Below are 18,478 nucleotides of genomic sequence, written 5' to 3' on the forward strand. Positions count from 1 at the left end.
TTATATGTGTGCATGCAAAACAAATATATTGGTAAAGGGGTCTAAATACAGCACAAACAACATTTTTCAAAAGAAAAAAAGAGTGAAAAAAGTATATGTTATCAAAAACGCATTTGACTAGCAGGTCGAACAACGGATGTTCTTAAACCCTGCTGACTGCAATAGCGATTGCCAAATAAACAGAACACCAGATGTAACTAAATGGATCTTAATATTTAATTTAATACCAAACAGAAAACAATTAACTTGCGGAAAAGATTGTATACCGCAAACATGAGGTGCAAAAATTTGTACACAATATCCGGGTTTCGACAATTAATGTCTCTTCATTGATGTTAGGAATCGAAACGGTGTTTGGAAGGCCATATAATTTACCTCAATTTAGTTTTGACTCTTTTTATTTTGAAGAGTCGACATAGGATGAACGGATTATATAAACCCGAGGGCAAATATAATACAAGCCCAAACGAAAAAACATCAACAAGTCTAAATTGAAAACAACGTTCAAACCTATGATTGCGCTGGATAAAAACCGCAATTTTCATACGTCTGCATGCAAAGCAAATTTCTTGGTAGAGGGGTCTAAATACAGCACAAACAACATTTTTCAAAAGACCAAAAGACTGAAAAAGTATATTTTAACAAAACGCATTTGACTAGCACGTCGAACAACGGACGTTCTTAAACCCTGCTGACTGCCATTGGCGATTGCCAAATAAACAGAACACCAGATGTTACAAAATGGATCTTTATATCTAATTTAATACCAAATAAAAAACAATAAACTTGCAGAAAAGATGGTATACCGCAAACAAAAGGTGCAAAAATTAGTACACCATATCCGGATTTCGACAATCAATGTCTCTTCAGTGATGTTAGGAATCGAAAAGGTATTTGGAAGGCCATATAATTTACCTCAATTTAGGATAGACTGTTAAGTTTTGAAGAGTCGAAATAAGATGAACGGATAAAATAAATCCGAAGGCAAATATAATACAAGCCCAAACGAAAATAGATAAACAAGTTTAAATTGAAAACAACGTTCAAACCTATAGTTGCGTTGGATAGAAATCGCAATTTTTATACGTGTGCATGCAAAACAAATTTCTTGATAGAGGGATCTAAATACAGCACAAACGACATTTTTCAATAGACCATAAGAGTGAAAAAGTATATTTTAACAAAACGCATTTGACTAGCAGGTCGAACAACGGGTGTTCTTAAACCCTGCTGTCTGCCATTGGCGATTGCCAAATAAACGAACACCAGATATAACAAAACTCATCTTAATGTTTTATTTAATACCAAAAAGAAAACAATAAACTTGCTGAAAAGATTGTATACCGCAAACATAAGGAGCAAAAATTTGTACACCATATCCGGATTTAGACAATTAATGTCTCTTCAGTGATGTTAGGAATCGAAACGGTATTTGGAAGGCAATATGATTTACCTCAATTTAGGATTGACTTTTTATATTTGGAAAGTTCGAAATAGGATGAACGGATTATATAAACCCGAATGCAAATATAATACAAGCCCAAACGAAAATATATAAACAAGTCTAAATTGAAAACAACGTTCAAACCTATGATTGCGTTGGATAAAAGTTGCCAATTTTATACGTTTGCATGCAAAACAAATTTCTTGGTAGAGGGGTCTAAATACAGCACAAACATCATTTTTCAAAAGACCAAAAGAGTGAAAAAGTATATTTTAACAAAATGCATTTGACTAGCAGGTCGAACAACAGATGTTCTTAAACCCTGCTGACTGCCATGGTGATTTACAAGTAAACAGACTACTAGATATAACAAAATGGATCTTAATATTTAAATTTATACCAAACAAAAAACAATAAACTTGCGGAAAAGATTGTATACCGCAAATATGAGGTGCAAAAATTTGTACACCATATCCGAATTTCGACAATTAATGTCTCTACAGTGATGTTTGGAATCGAAACGGTATTTGGAAGGCCATATGATTTACCTCAATTTATGATTGACTCTTTAATTTTGAAGAGTCGAAATAGGATAAACGGATTATATAAACCCGAAGGCAAATATAATACAAGCCAAAACGAAAAAATATAAACAAGTCTAAATTGAAAACAACGTTCAAACCTATGATTGCTTTGGATAAAAACCGCAATTTTTATACGTGTGCATGCAAAACAAATTTCTTGGTAGAGGGGTCTAAATACAGCACAAACAACATTTTTCAAAAGACCAAAAGAGTGAAAAAGTATATTTTAAAAAAACGCATTTGACTAGCAGGTCGAACAACAGATGTTCTAAAGAAGATTGTTTGACTGTCCCTCTGGTATTATTCGTCCCTCTTCTTAAACCCTGCTGACTGCCATGGCGATTGCCAAATAAACGAACACCAGATGTAACCAAATGGATCTTAATATTTAATTTAATACCAAACAGAAAACAATAAACTTGCGGAAAAGATTGTATACCGCAAACATGAGGTTCAAAAATTATTACACGATATCCGGATTTTGACAATTAATGTCTCTTCAGTGATGTTAGGAATCGAAGCGTTATTTGGAAGGCCATATAATTGACCTCAAATTAGGATTGACTCTTTAATTTTGAAGAGTCGAAATGGGATGAACGGATTATATAAACCCGAAGGCAAATATAATACAAGCCCAAACGAAAAAATATAAACAGTCTAAATTAAAAACAACGTTCAAACCTATGATTGCGTTGGATAAAAGCCGCCAATTTTATACGTGTGCATGCAAAACAAATTTCTTTGTAGAAGGGTCTAAATACAGCACAAACAACATTTTTCAATAGACCAAAAGAGTGAAAAAGTATATTTTAACAAAACGCATTTGACAAGCACGACTAACAACGTGTGTTCTTAAACCCTGCTGACTGCCATGGCGATTGCCAAATAAACAGAACACCAGATGTAACCAAATGTATCTAAATATTTAATTTAATACCAAACAGAAAACAATGAACTTGCGGAAAAGATTGTATATCGCAAACATGAGGTGCAAAACTTTGTACACTATATCCGGATTTCGACAATTAATGACTCTTCAGTGATGTTAGAAATCGAAACGGTATTTGGAAGGTCATATAATTTACCTCAATTTAGGATTGACCCTTTAATTTTGAAGAGTCGAAATAGGATGAACGGATAATATAAACCCGAATGAAAATATAATACAAGACCAAACGAAAAAATATCAACAAGTCTAAATTGAAAACAACGTTCAAATCTATGACTGCGTTGGATAAAAACCACACTTTTTATACTTGTGCATGCAAAACAAATTTCTTGGTAGAGGGATCCAAATACAGCACAAACAACAATTTTCAAAATACCAAAAAAGTGAAAAAGTATATTCTAACAAAAACGCATTTGACTAGCAGGTCGAACAACGGATGTTGTTAAACCCTACTGACTGCAATGGCGATTGATAAATAAACAGATCACCAGACGTGACGCAATACATAACGATATAAATATATATATAATAACATCTACAATTTATCTGATAGACTTTTTTTATATTTTGATAAATCGAATATTATCTTTTAAGATACAAAACACAAAACACTCCTATCAATAACAGTTGTTTGAACATCATTCTATTACATCATCGGATCTCTGTTACCACATCTCTCAATCTTCACGTATGCTATTTTGAAATTCCTTATGCTAATTAAACAATCACTTGTTGATGATATTTATTTACCAATTTAAAGCTTTCCCTGATTGGAATAAAGATTATAATGCAGATTGACTTATTAAAAAAAAAACCATTATAATGACCACTTGACTCATAAAAAAAATTCCCTCCTCCAAACAGAATGGCGACGTTAACGTTACACCTATGGGATCAAAACGACTGAACTAACAGGAATGACTTCTATAGGTTGTAAACATCAACAATTATTTAAAAAAAACTTACCTGCGTATAGTATTGCAATAAATCATATATCAATAGAAAATGTAAGCCTCGGTTGATCTTTCTTCGATTTTAACGTGAAATTATTAATATATTAATGTGATATGATTTCTTTTAAAGATAAATTCTTACTCCTAACTATTTTTATCGTATTTGTCTTTAATGATTTGTATAGTGTCCTATTACATCAGCAGTTAGAAATGTATTTTGTATATTAATTATTCATTCAAAACACTGATTTTGGTAAAAACAGAAATATATCTTTACATCAAATATCGTTATTTATGATACAGAATTTTCTCATGATTCTATGGGACTATCATACAAGTGAGAGGTTTAACTAGCTATATACCCAGGTTTAATCCACCATTTTCTAAATAAGAAAATGCCTGTAACAAGTCCGGAATATAACATCTGTTTTCCATTCGTTTGAGTTTTTGATTTTGCCATTTGATAAAGGACTTTCCGTATTGAATTTTCCCTGCAGTTTGGTATTTTTGTTAATTTACTATTTATAATAAAAGTTATAAAGTCGAAAAGGGTTCTACAGTAATCATCAGTCATTCAGCTTTGATTTGATACCAAAATATTCTACATATTTGAAAATATGGGTAGGAATTATATTGTTTCAAATATGTTCTTCTTTCGGGTATGTACTTTCAGACTGGGCCAATTTCGCATTAAACGTCCTTTCCAGCAAACAATAGATTGCATGCATAATCATAAAAAACGATAGACAATATCATATTGCATTGAATATCACAGCCGTATCAGCCAGACACATCAATAGTCCAAAGAATTCTGTTATAGAGATTATCTTGGTTTTGGATTGATACGGTGTGTAAGATAAAAAAAGAACCATATCATGTACATTTTATTAGATACCTTAATGAAAATTACACTTTATTAACTTCATGCGTCCGAAGCGCTTTTCTGGATTAAACTTCACCAGGAACATTCAACGCGAAATATTTGAAAGCCATCGATGTATACAATATTAATACGTGAATAGCTATTTGACCAAAAGAGACAAATTACCCAAAATAATCTACACTTTGCTTGATGAAGTTCCAACATTAATTTTTAAATAATTTTGTAATTTATCAACGGAGAGATAAAAAAAACTCGTTAAAAATCATAACAGTACCGAAGCACTGATTACTGATTTGATAATCCTCGGGGACTAACAGTCCAACAACTGTAGTATCGACCACGTGCTAGTAAATAAAAATAAACAATTGTCTAGTTTCATGGGACCTAAGTGCTTTTTCCTTCAAATTTTCCAGAATAAATGATTTGACGTGACGTGACGTGACGTGACGCAATACATAACGATATCATCACGGATTGCTGATACAGAATAATTGTCTTCATATGTAAAAACCATTACTTTGAATGTCTCACAAAGGAGCTTGGAATAACAGCAAAACTGGTAATCCTAGATACAAAATCACAAATCTGTCCTTCTTTCTTTTGGTATTATCATCAAAGAAAACGAAGAAAATCTACCGTCATTATATTGGATACCAAAACTTCATAAAACTCCTTATAAAGAACGATACATAGCTGGATCATCAAGATGTTCAACTAAACTTCTTTCTAAAGTGCTGACTACTATTCTTTCTACAGTAAAAGATGGCCTTCAAAAATATTGTGATGAGATATATTCAACTAGTGGTGTCAATCAGATGTGGATTCTTAAAAATTCGAAAGATCTACTGCTAAATCTTAGATCCCAATCTCTGCAATTTTGCAGCAATATTAAAATTTTTGATTTTCCTACGCTTTAAACTACTATTCCCCATGCTCAATTGAAAGATCGACTTCACCATCTCATTAAAAAGACGATAATATCAAAATGCTGGACTTTTTGATCGACAATATATTTGAGTTTGGAAGATTGATATTTCAACAGACAGTCGGTATTCCAATGGGCACTTATTGTGCACCCCTGCTGGCCGATTTGTTTTTATACTCGTATGAAGCAGAATTCATTCAGAACCTTCTAAAAGCCAAAACGAAAAAGCACCTTGCGAAATTCTTTAACTTTACTTTCAGATATATTGATGATGTCCTATCGCTGAATAACCCATATTTCAGTCAGTACTTACATCTCATATATCCCAGTCAACTTGAAATTAAGGATACTACTGATACTAGAAGGACTGCTTCATACCTTGATTTTTTCCTCAATTTCCCAATTATCAATTTCCCATTTCTCAGCAATAACATACCCTCTGCCCCATCGTATGGTGTTTACATATCTCAGTTGATACGTTATGCTCGTGCATGTTCACACTATACGGACTTCATATACAGGAGTGTGCTCCTTACGAAGAAACTGCTCCAACAGAGTTATGAGGAGGAAAGATTGAAAATGACACTCGGTAAATTTTATGGACACCATAACGAATTGGTTGATCTATACGATGTGTCTGTGTCTAAAATAACATTTGTACTACGTCTTAGATTGTGGTTTACCATCTACGTCGTTTGGTCTGCTAAGTACCGAACGTGACCTTTTCCGGAATATGACTGTTTTGCTGAGTGTGAATTCGCATTGCTATTAGACGTGTCTTTGTATTTATACATCCAACATTCATGTATTTACTAGTAGTTATGATGTTTCTTTTGTAAGTCTTGTTGGATATTGTGTTATGTCTTATCGTTTGTGGTTTGAATTCTATTATTATTTTCTATATGAATGTTAAAGTTAAGATAATTAATCAGCTAGTTCATTTGTATGATTTTTAGTTAAAATCAACTTTATGCACAGGATTTATTTGTTTTTGCACAGTTATGATTTAGAAGAAAACCCGATATGGTTAGAAAATACAAACAATTACACCATTACTAACACAATTCTATATTAATATTCTTGTAATGATTAGAAAATACATAAAATAACACCATTACAAACTTAATCCCAATTTTATATTCTATTTTTCGAAATTTACCTGTGACGTCACTTTTTGTGGCGTTGATATATTGGTGTGACGCACAGTTCATAATTCTATTGTGGTGTACTGGTGTACTGTCGTAAATGAATGGGAGGTGTCCGTTGTTATTCTGTGGTTTACATGTTGTAATGTACTATTGTATTATTTATCTATGTATTTCTCTGTGCTGAGTGTTCTTGCGTATGTTTGTACTGTATTCCTGTCACGTAATGTTGTCATTTTAGTGGCATTTTTAACATTGCCATATAAGCGGGAGGTTTAACTAGCCATAAAACCAGGTTCAACCCACCATATTTTCTTAAAATGTCCTGTACCAAGTCAGAAATATGGCAGTTGTTATCAATTAGTCCGTTTCTATGTATGTTGGCGTTTGTTTTTGTAGCACTTCAGTGTTTCTGTTGTTCCGTTGTTTTCCTCTTATAGTTGAGGTGCTTCCCTCAGTTTTGGTTTGTGACCCGGATTTGTTAATCGATTTATGACAATTGAACAGCGCTATAGTACTGTTGCCTTTGTTTATTGACTGTTTTACACATAAAATTTACTTTTGTCTACTCAAAAATATATAATAAAAACAGAAAAAAAACAATTAGAAATATGTAACGTTTTGTCATTTTAAATGTCTCTTATCAATGCCTTGAAATATATTTTTAATGATGTTTTCGGTATACATAGACTGTGATATCAATTTGTTGGCATGTAGTTTGGGCGTGTCCCATCTCTTATAGGTTCACCTGTCAGCAGTACACAGTTAGGTGATATATCAGATTTGTACATTGATCTGCTGCACTGTTTGTCATATGTACACATTATCAGGCATTCAATTGTACTTTCGGTGTCCATAGTCAGAACAACTCGACTTGCTAGGCAGGTCAGTGTAAGTCTGTATCTTGTAATAATTTGCATGTTCTTCTGTTCCTGTTGAGTTGTTGTATTTGAGTTTGCTTTGATAGAACAGTGAAAAAATTAGTGAATAATTGGTTGTAATTAAGGTTAATGACTTGATTGAGTATTAAAATGTGATATGAAATACCTGTTCTGGAGATATTTGCCCTTTAATCATGATTTGTTTCTTTGTTTTTTGTGGTATACTTCATTTTGATGTCTCGTTTAGATCAGCAAACGACCAATACATTTTATAAACATCACGCCAAACATCGAAATTATTGATGATTGATCAAGGCTAATTATTCGTTATATCTTAAACTTTAATTAAAATAAGAATTAAAAAAAAAATCATATAGGCTATTACAAGTCAGGTTGTCTGGATGAAATATTGTTCGTTGCTGTTTGTGTTTGTTTGTTCCTCTGTTTTTTCCTGAGGAGTCGGGAGTCGGTCGTTTGTGTGGTTTGTTGTGCTGTTCGGTACGTTTTTGTTATTTCTGTTTTCCCTTTTAATGTAGTATTAAACGAGACAAAATACTAAAAAATACAAACCAATGTCACAACAGCAAATAACCTATAATCTTTATTTGGAAAATGTACTTTACCTGTATTGAAAATCCAGTGTGTAAGTAAGTCGTGACCACTGATACCAATCTGTTTTATGTCAAATGGACATTTTGGTTGATAAATCAGCAGAACATTTTGGTTTTTAATGCTTCCTTTACCTACCATTATATACCCATAGTCCCAACTAATCCAGAACTGTTTGTAGTTGTTGCAGTCCAATTGAGGGCCGTGGTTCCTCTGTAGTTCAATGTGAGTTCCATCCTTGAATTCTTCTAATATTGAAAGCGTATTGAAATAACCTCCAATATAAGCCCTATACATGTTATGATACACATTGTCGTTATCAAAATCTGTGCTTTTTGGCAAAAACCAGATTAGAACTTCATAGCATGACTTAAGTTTAAAAGACACAAACTTCTCGTGTGTTGGTAAGGCATTGAATTCGGACAAAAGATGCCTGTCTTTTTTTCCTTCAAGAGAGATGTTTATCTTTTCGCCTGAAAGAAACATAAAATTATATGAGTAGGAAAATGAAAAAAACCTACTGAAATGTGGGACCTTTTTAAATTTCAAGTAAGGGAGGCAACTATTAACTATTGTAAGGCTAGACAAAAAGATAAGTGAGAAAAAGTTAAAATTCAAAAACAAAAAATATCTTAATGAAATCTGTGAGTATGAAATAAATTCACGAAAAGTAAAATATATTAATAAACAAATTGAAGATACAGAAAAAAGTCTTGAACAAATTTATGCAGAAAAAAGTATGGAGCCCAAATAAGATCAAGAATTAAATGGATTAAAGAAGGAGAAAAGAATTCAAAATACTTTCTTAATTTGGTAAAATTAAGACAAACACGAAAAAATATTACATCTCTAAAAGATAAGCAAGGCAAAATAACAGATGATCAGGGTAAAATATTAGAATATTATCAAATTTATATACCTCCAAAAAACAAATGTAAAAAATATACAAGATTATGTTGAGGAAACTAAAAATGATTACAACCTATCTCAAGAAGAAAATAATGAATTAGAAGGAAAGCTATCAATAGATGAATGTACAAAATCAGTTTTTAATATGAAATTAAATAAACATCCAGGAATAGATGGATTAACAGTAGAGTTGTGTCGGACTTTTTGGCCATATATGAAAAAACTTTGCAGTTTTGGTGTTTAATAAATGCTATGAAAAAAAGGAACTCACAGACAATCAAAATATCGGACTTATGAATACTTTTTATAAAAAAAACTTATCCACTTAATCTTGATAACTTAAGACCAATAACCTTGTTAATATGTAGATACTAAAATAATAGCTTATTCTTTGCTCAAAGATTAAAAGAAGTACTTCACAAAATTATTCACAGTGACCAAAATGGCTATGTGAAAATAGATCTATAGGGTTGGATATCAGACAGATTCAAGACATAATTGACTGTTCTGATAAATTCAATTTAGATGGGGCAATCTTACTTCTTGACTTTCCAAAAGCATTTAATTATTTAGAATGAGAGTTTATGTACTGTGCATTAAGAAAGTTTGATCTTCAAAATTCTATTATAAATTGAATTCAGACTTTACATACAAAGATTAAAGGATGTGTGACAAATAATGATTGGATCTCTGCGCCCTTTGACATTCAGAGGGGGATTAGATAAGGCTGTCCGGTCAGCGCAATTATTTTCGTGAAACCGTAGCATGCAGGTTAAGACAAGACAACAATATAAGAGGCATACAAATAAAAAAAAATAATAAAACACACAGCTAGAAGATGACACAACAATTTTTGTTAAATCGAAGAAAGACATTAAAATGGCCTTTAATATAATAGAGATATTTGGTTCGTTATCTGGTCTTAAACTGAATAGAGATAAAACAGAAGATATTTGGCTAGGAAATCTGAAAAGTAGTAGAGATAAATATGAAAATATAAACTGGTCAACAAAGCTAATAAAATGCTTATGTGTATATTTTGGGCATAATAAGATTGAATGTGAAAAACTCAACTTCGAAAAACAGAGAAAATTATCAAATATTGGTATAAAAGACAACTTACTATCTTAGGCAGAATAATTATTGAAAAGCCTTTAATAGTTCCAAAATTTACCTTTTTAAGCATCAGTAATCTATATTGATAAAGACTACATATCAAAATTAATGAAAAATAATATTTAACTTTATCTGGGATAATAAAAGAGAAAAGGTTAAAAGATATGTTGTTTTTACAAATTATACTAACGAAGGATTGAACATGATTGATATAGATAGAAATGTGGAATCATTAAAAAAAATTGGATTAAAAGATTAGTTAACAATGATGATATGTTACCGAACTGGACAATTATTCCTCAGTTTTACTTTGAAAAACTAGGAAAAAATTACTTATTTTTTTATATGAACATAGATAAAACACACGATATAGAGAATTTAAAAATTACCGAAACACCCTTTTACTTAGAAATGATTAAAACATGGGTGAAATTGAAAAACAGTAGTACAAAAAAATTCTAAAATTGGGTTATGAATGAAATGAATAACACATTTATGCGAAGAACAGAGTATTTATGTAATGTCCAACCCGATCTTGTTTCGGCTAATGTCTAAATAATTGATCATGCATATTGATAAGTTTGATACGCACGCATTTCTTCCTGATCTTGAAATACTTGACAATTTTGCTCAAAGGATTAATCAATTTATTTTCTTTCATTAATCAAATTCGCCCACGTTTAGTATTTAATGAAAATACTGGTAACAAAAAAATTCACACTATAGACCAGTGGGTTAGCACTTTTTCTGCTTATATGGTCATATACTGTCAAAAGTACACAGATGCCTTTGCGGATCTTATAACCTATATGGAGACAGTGAGAGAAATAACAAAAAGTAATGGACAATGGCTTAAGTATGATGAAAAATTTAGAAAAGCTAAATGTCAGCTCAGAGTATCTTAGGCTGTGGCTTAAGGCAATGCAAAAAAACTTCAGATGTTCAGAGTGAAGTTGGTTATCAATCTCAGAGGCGTTATAACACTGCTAATGACCATATTCCACATGGTTATTGTGTACGTTTTCATAGTGGTAATTTTTGTCAATTGCCTTGCAGATTTTTGCACAAGTGCTATATATATAATAAACTCCATCCTGCTAGCATATGCTGGCATACTGCTAATCAGCAAACTACAAATTATGACAATCAAAATATAAATACTTTTCGTTCCTTTCGTACACCATTTCATGGAACAAGACCCAGAAATATTATGCACTCAAACACATATACCTTTCAAGCAAACCCTAGATTTCCAAGACCACAACTCAGGTTCCCTAATTCAATCCCCATCACTAAGCGTTAAAGAAACACGCAAATTTGAGGTTGATGCCAAGCTTGGAGATAAGAAATTGCCTACACCTGTAAATTTTTTGGTATTGGCCGAATTTTTACAATATTATGATGAACAAGAAAAAGATTTTATTTTATCCGGATTTTCTAATGGTTTTTCAGTTTATTCGGAAAACATTTCACCTAGCTTACAGTGTAAAAACCTGTGTTCTGCAAATAAACTTCCGGATATATTGAGTGACATAATCTACAAGGAGCTGTTAGCTGGAAGGTTTGCAGGTCCATTTTTGACTCCCCCTTTTTTAATTTTACAATTTCACCTCTTGGCCTATGTCATAAAAAGGACCCAAAGAATTTCAGGCTTATTCACCACCTGTCTTTTCCAAAAGGCGATTCAGTCAATGATAGTATTGCGGAGGAATATTGTTCAGTTCAATATACAAAGATAATAGATGCAATTAGAGGGATAAAAGAATTCAAAAGGCCATGTTTTCTTGCAAAAACGAACATTTCCATGGCTTATCGAAATTTACCATTGAGACCTGAGGAATATCATTTGTTTGGATTTATGTGGAAAGGTCTCTATTATCACGATAAATGTCTCCTAATGGGAGTTTCATCAGCGTGCCAAATATTTGAACGTTTCAGTACTGGGTTTCATTGGATAGGACAAAATTTTATGAAAGAGGGTATCATGTTTCACATTTTAGATGATTTTTTTTATAGTTGCCCAGTCGAGGGAACTATGTGAAAGTTATCTCAAACAATTTTTGGTTATTGTGACAAAATAGGTGTACCTATGGCTTCTGACAAAACTGTAGGCCCAGCTCATTGCTTAACGTTTTGGGGAATTGAATTAGATACGGATGAACAAGAAGCACGTTTGCCGTCTGATAAATTATCTAAATGTAGTGAGCTAATCCAAGATTTTTTACGAAGGAAAAAAAGTGACATTATGAGAGATACAGTCACTTTGTGGTCTCCTTAACTTTGCATGTCAGGTAGTCTTTCCTAGCAGGACTTTTTGAGGAGATTTTATGAAATAACCAAGACTTGAAGAAAACCTCATCACACAGTTAAACAGACCAGGGGGTGTAAAGATGATTTATTGGTATGGCAAAGCTTTTTAGAACATTTCAATGGGAAATGTTTCTTCATCGATGAAAGGATGGTTTCAAATGATGTATTTCAGGTGTACACTGATGCATTGGGTACTAATGGATATTGGGCAGGTTTTGGACAGTCTTGGTTTTATGGGGAATGGAATGAGCAATGGTTAAGTCAAAACATAATTGTGAAGGAGTTGTTCCCTATTTTTTTGGCAATTGAAGTTTGGGGGAATCAGATGGCAAATGGATCTATTTGTTTTAATTGTGACAATGAGGCTTTAGTACATTTATTGAATAAACAATCCAGCACTGAGAAAAATGTAATGTTTTTGACTGGTTTTGTTATCTTAACAATATAATGTTTTGTTTTCTGCCATTCATTTACCCGGCAAGTTGAATATCTTAAGTGACACACTTTCCCGTTTACAGATTTCCAAGTTCCAGAAACTAATGCCGGATGCAGACCAAGAGCCTACACACATACCTCACCTACAAATCTTACCTGTTTAAATAAAACAGTTGATGATCTATTAAAATCATCATTGGCAAATTCAACAAGAAAACAGTATAATAAGATATGGATAGATTTTAGACAGTTTTGTATTTCTCATTAAAGTATAACAGACTCTGTAATACCAATATCCATTCACACATTGTCACTATATTTGGCTTCATTATATGAAAGGGGTTATGATCCCTCTACAATGTCAACATATAACTCAGCTATATTTTATTGGCACAAAATTAATAATGTATCAGATCCTACTGCATCCTTTTTGATTAATAAGTTAATCCAAGGCGCTAAGAAAAAACGTTGCACTTTTGATGGCAGATTACCTATAACAATCTCCATATTAGAGAGACTAGTCACAGGATTGAACATTATATGCACAAATCCATTTTACCAAACATTATTTAAAGCAATGTACACTGTTGCATTTTTTGCGTTTTTACGGGTCGGTGAAATGACTTAGAGATCTGTGAATATTAACAAGCACTGTTTAAAGATGGATAACATTGAATTACAATCTGAACAATTTATAATATCTTTCAGTTCATTCAAGCACTCAGTCCAAGATTCATAAAATTCTTATTATTAGACAACAAAAAAAACATCTATTTGCCCAGTAAAACACTTGCTGGCATATTTGAACTACAGAAGTTCTCAACCTGGCATTGCCAATTTATTTTGGCATTTAAATGGGTTACCAATATCTTGATCACAGTTCATTGATATGTAAATAGATCGCTGAATTTTATTGGATTGTCATCTTAATATTACAAAGGTCATTCCTTCAGAAATGGTGCTGCTAGTTGGGCATTGCAAAATGGCAAATCAGTTAGCCAAATTCGTAGCTTGGGTAGATGGAAGTCAGATGCATTTCTAAAGTACTTAAGGTGGTACCCAACACCTTGACTAATATTAATTTGGCTCGTTTAATTTTCCTAAAATTTTGACAAATAGTTTACTTTGACCCTTTGACAAAAATATAAAAATTTCGAATAATTTGAACCAACCACTTTATCAGAAAAATTTCACTGGTTATATAGCAGTTTGACAAACACTAATTTTGATCATTGAGAAGCTTAATATTTCCTTAACAATACAACGTGATTAAAACGTTTAGTTGATTTTTACAGAGTTATCTCCCTGTAGTGTTAGGTACCACCTTAAGACCAGATGTATCTTCAAATTAGACAACATTGTAAACAGTAACCCAAGTCATTGATTATACATTTACAAGTATTTATACTATGAATTTGTTAGGTGACGAGCAGGAGAAGTCACAGTCATAATCATTGAGGTGCTAGTGCTGAATTTTTGTAATGTAATGTACATACATGTATACAAATGCTTTTTTAATTTTTGAAATGTATAAATATGCTTACAAACATATTATTAATTTTGCAATGTTGTAAACAAATGTACTGGTACATTATGCAATGTTGTATAACCATATATACAATTAAATTTTATATGATACCTTTTTACACGCAACTTTCATTTGGTGACGAGCAGGAGCAGTCACAAAGAAACTTGGCAATTTAAATAGGTTGTTGTATTACATGTATTATATTTCTTAATTCGTGTTATATTTGCAATATGGATTAAAATATATCCTTTCATGCAGCTGCGGGTGGGGGGAATTGTGACCTGCACAACTCTGTGGCAAATTTTGGTCCCCACCTTTGCTTATCATTATAGTTGTTGTAAATAAATATGAAATTAAAGTAGAAATAAAATAGCGCCACAAATGGTGGCACAAATTTGCCAATAAGATATTTGGTTTTTATCTAAAAGAGAAGCGAACAGAGCTTGCTGCATAGTTAGGTTAAGTGTATATAGTTGTTTCAATAGATTGTCAATGGAGGAGCATAACATAGGGTTATGAATGAAATAAATACCACATTTATGCGAAGAACAGAGCATTTATGTAATGTCCAACCCGATGTTGTTTCGGTTATTGTCTAAATTAATTGATCATGAATATTGATAAGTTTGATGCGTACGCATTTCTTGCTGATCTTGAAATACTTGACAATTTTGCTCAAAGGATTAATCAATTAATTTTCATTTTATTAATTTCCACCTCTTCCCCAACCACCACCCTTTTAAACTACTAAAACTCACAAGGAAGTTTATAACAATATTGTATTTAGAAAACTCATGACATTATGTTACTTTGTTTAACTATTAAATCTTGAGTAGAATGTAACATATTAGTTTTATATAGTTATATTGTTTATCTTATATCTGTTACTTTTATTAACTTTATGTTTATGTTTCTGTAAAGAGCCAAATTGTTGGTCCCCACATTCGCTTATCATTATAGTTGTTGTAAATAAATATGAAATTAAAGTAGAAATAAAATAGCGCCACAAATGGTGGCAAAAAGTTTGCCAATAAGATGTTTGGTTTTTATTTAAAAGAGAAGCGAACAGAGCTTGCTGTATAGTTAGGTTAAGTGTATGTAGTTGTTTCAATAGATTGTCAATGGAGGAGCATAAATAATTTTACTGAAATGAAAATACAAACAATATAAGGAAACAAGTACATAAAATGAAATGGTTAATGTCTACTCTATAATCAATGGATTAAAAATAATATACTATATATGAATGATATCCTGGAGGATAATGGAGATATTTCTCAGAATTTGATATTAAACAAACTTGATATAATCTCATTGTAATTGCTTTCCAGAATAAACAATATTAAAAAAGGCAATTCCAAACCAATAGTTAAAGTTACTTAAAGATGAAAATTCGAAACGAACAAAAGTTTACTTTTTCAAAAAAATGAAAATAGTATGTAAAAATTATACAAAGTATGAGTTACAAAATGTAACAACAAAAGATAATATAATTATACATTCTAACAAAGAAACACCAATAGGTGTTGTAAATAGGAACAATATTTTGCAAGTTGAAGATATTAATTTGAAAATAAAACACAATACACTGTTTATATTTAGATACTTAAAAGATGATAAATTGAAAATATTGAGGTCAAAATTGTTACATTGGATACTGCCCTGTTAACAAATAATAGAAACTTGTAGACGAAACAAACAATTTTAAAATCTAATGTTTATTTAACCATTTTTTGTTTTTTGACATATTAAATTTCCTGACTCTAAACAAGTAATGAACCGAATAGTCCCCCACACTCTTTTTCAAAATTCCTCTTAATAAGTAAGAAATAGAATTTTGTATTGTGTTAAAACATAATGAAATATTTGAATCATATATTTTCTTTCTTAAGATTTAAACAACTCACCAAGAATTCCGCTACAAAAGAAAATGAGAAGATAACTATATGTCCTCCTTAGCATTCTCAATGTTCGACGGTATTAATATTTGTAACGTACAGTATAAGAATATCTATTGAATAATGTGTGAGTTTGTTTTTTAAATCGTTATCTTCATTCCTTTTATACCAGTTTTCACCTTTACACCGGGAATTTATTGCAATACACACGTCGGTTTATTTTGCTTAATATTATACTCTGATATCCAGTTAGTCTCGATCATCCAGCCGCTTAATTTTTCAAAGTATAGCGTCAGGATAATTAATGAAACCGAGATGGTAATTTATGACAGTCGGAATAACATAGGCGTTTTAGCTAGTTTAAATGGATAATATCTAAGACAAATAACCACGAAGTTGTTCCTTGAGTATGATTGGTTGAAATAATCATGAAGTTGTTTAAAACTATTTTTGAATTTTTGCTGTGACGCTATACATCGAAACTATCAGACATCATGGCTTCGATAGCCGCGAAGGTAAATAACCGCTCACTCTCCTGCCAACCTTACAAATATTGTTTTTGTGAAGCTTGCCTTTGAAGTTTCTTACAGGCAGGCTAAAAAATGCTGCATATTAGAATAATTACAAGAGGAGAAAACACGTTTTAGTTATTAATTGACAAGTTACTAACGTTGGATATATCCCATTCCATCCTCTCAATGTGCACAATGACAGCATACAATCAACGAGTGTTGAGGTACGTGAATGACTAGTTAAGTTGTTCATCTACTCTAAAAAGACAATTACCCCTGGCGTAGTGGTATTGAGTGGAAGTGGGTTCCTACAATCCCTACAGATTGTTGTTGCTAATATGGAAAAAAACATTCAGACTTGTGTGGCATTGAAGATTATTTTGTCGCATAGTTGCTATTATATCGACATTTATTGTTAGTCAAAATCTTTTATTTGTACTTCAACATAAGTATGAAAATTTAGAAATAGCCATGTAACGTAGACCACATGTCCACAAATGTACATTTATATCAACGTATGGAAGCCAGAAACTATAATAAGAAGCTAAAGTTATTTGTAAAGTTTAGCCACAAATCCACAACATATGTATTAAATTACAAACATATATAAAAGGTTGGTAAATAAGTGAATTCACGAGAACATCTTCTGGATGTTAAACCAGCAATATCCAAACAAAAATATATCATTCTAATTCCCATTTGTATTTATAGCTTTATACCCTTTTTCATCAAAATTATCTTAGTGAAAAGTCATGCTGTAGTGAAAGCATATTGTTACAACATATACTTTCCTGTAGTAAATGAAAAAACGAATTAGCTCATTGTGTGATCTGATTGATTTGCCAGTTATAATTGATAAGGGAGTCATTTTACATTGCATCCTAAGTACTTGAGTGAGTTTTTTTATCTTTAAGAAGAAGTGATTTATGTGTGAGGTTTTTTTTTGAAAAGTAAGTGTATCAAAATTCTGACATGATAGATAGAAAGGGAAACATAAATTATAAGAATGTTGAGACTATAGCAGACCACACTGACCGGCACATAATGAAAAAAAATTGTTTTTTGACGTACTTTAACGTAATTAATCTTATCATTTCAAATAACTGTTTATTGTTATCTCCCTTTGACCCTTAAACTTGTAAAAAAAATTGTATACTTTGACGTACCATGCGAAGGTAATACGCCTAAACATGGTCATTGTAAAATTGTGTTTGTCTCCCTTTCTCCATTTAGTTCAAATCTATTTTAAATTGCGTATTTCACTATAGAGAGAGTTCTCAGTTATATTTCAATTAATTTGTCAGTATGGCGTGCCGCGTTCAAAGAGTATACGGGAATATAAGTTTTCTGAATGTATTTCTTCTAAAAAGGATAAAGTTGTTCAAAGTTTAATGACA

Source organism: Mytilus californianus, unplaced genomic scaffold (assembly GCF_021869535.1).
Source record: "Mytilus californianus isolate M0D057914Y unplaced genomic scaffold, xbMytCali1.0.p SCAF_7, whole genome shotgun sequence".
Taxonomy (NCBI): domain Eukaryota; kingdom Metazoa; phylum Mollusca; class Bivalvia; order Mytilida; family Mytilidae; genus Mytilus; species Mytilus californianus.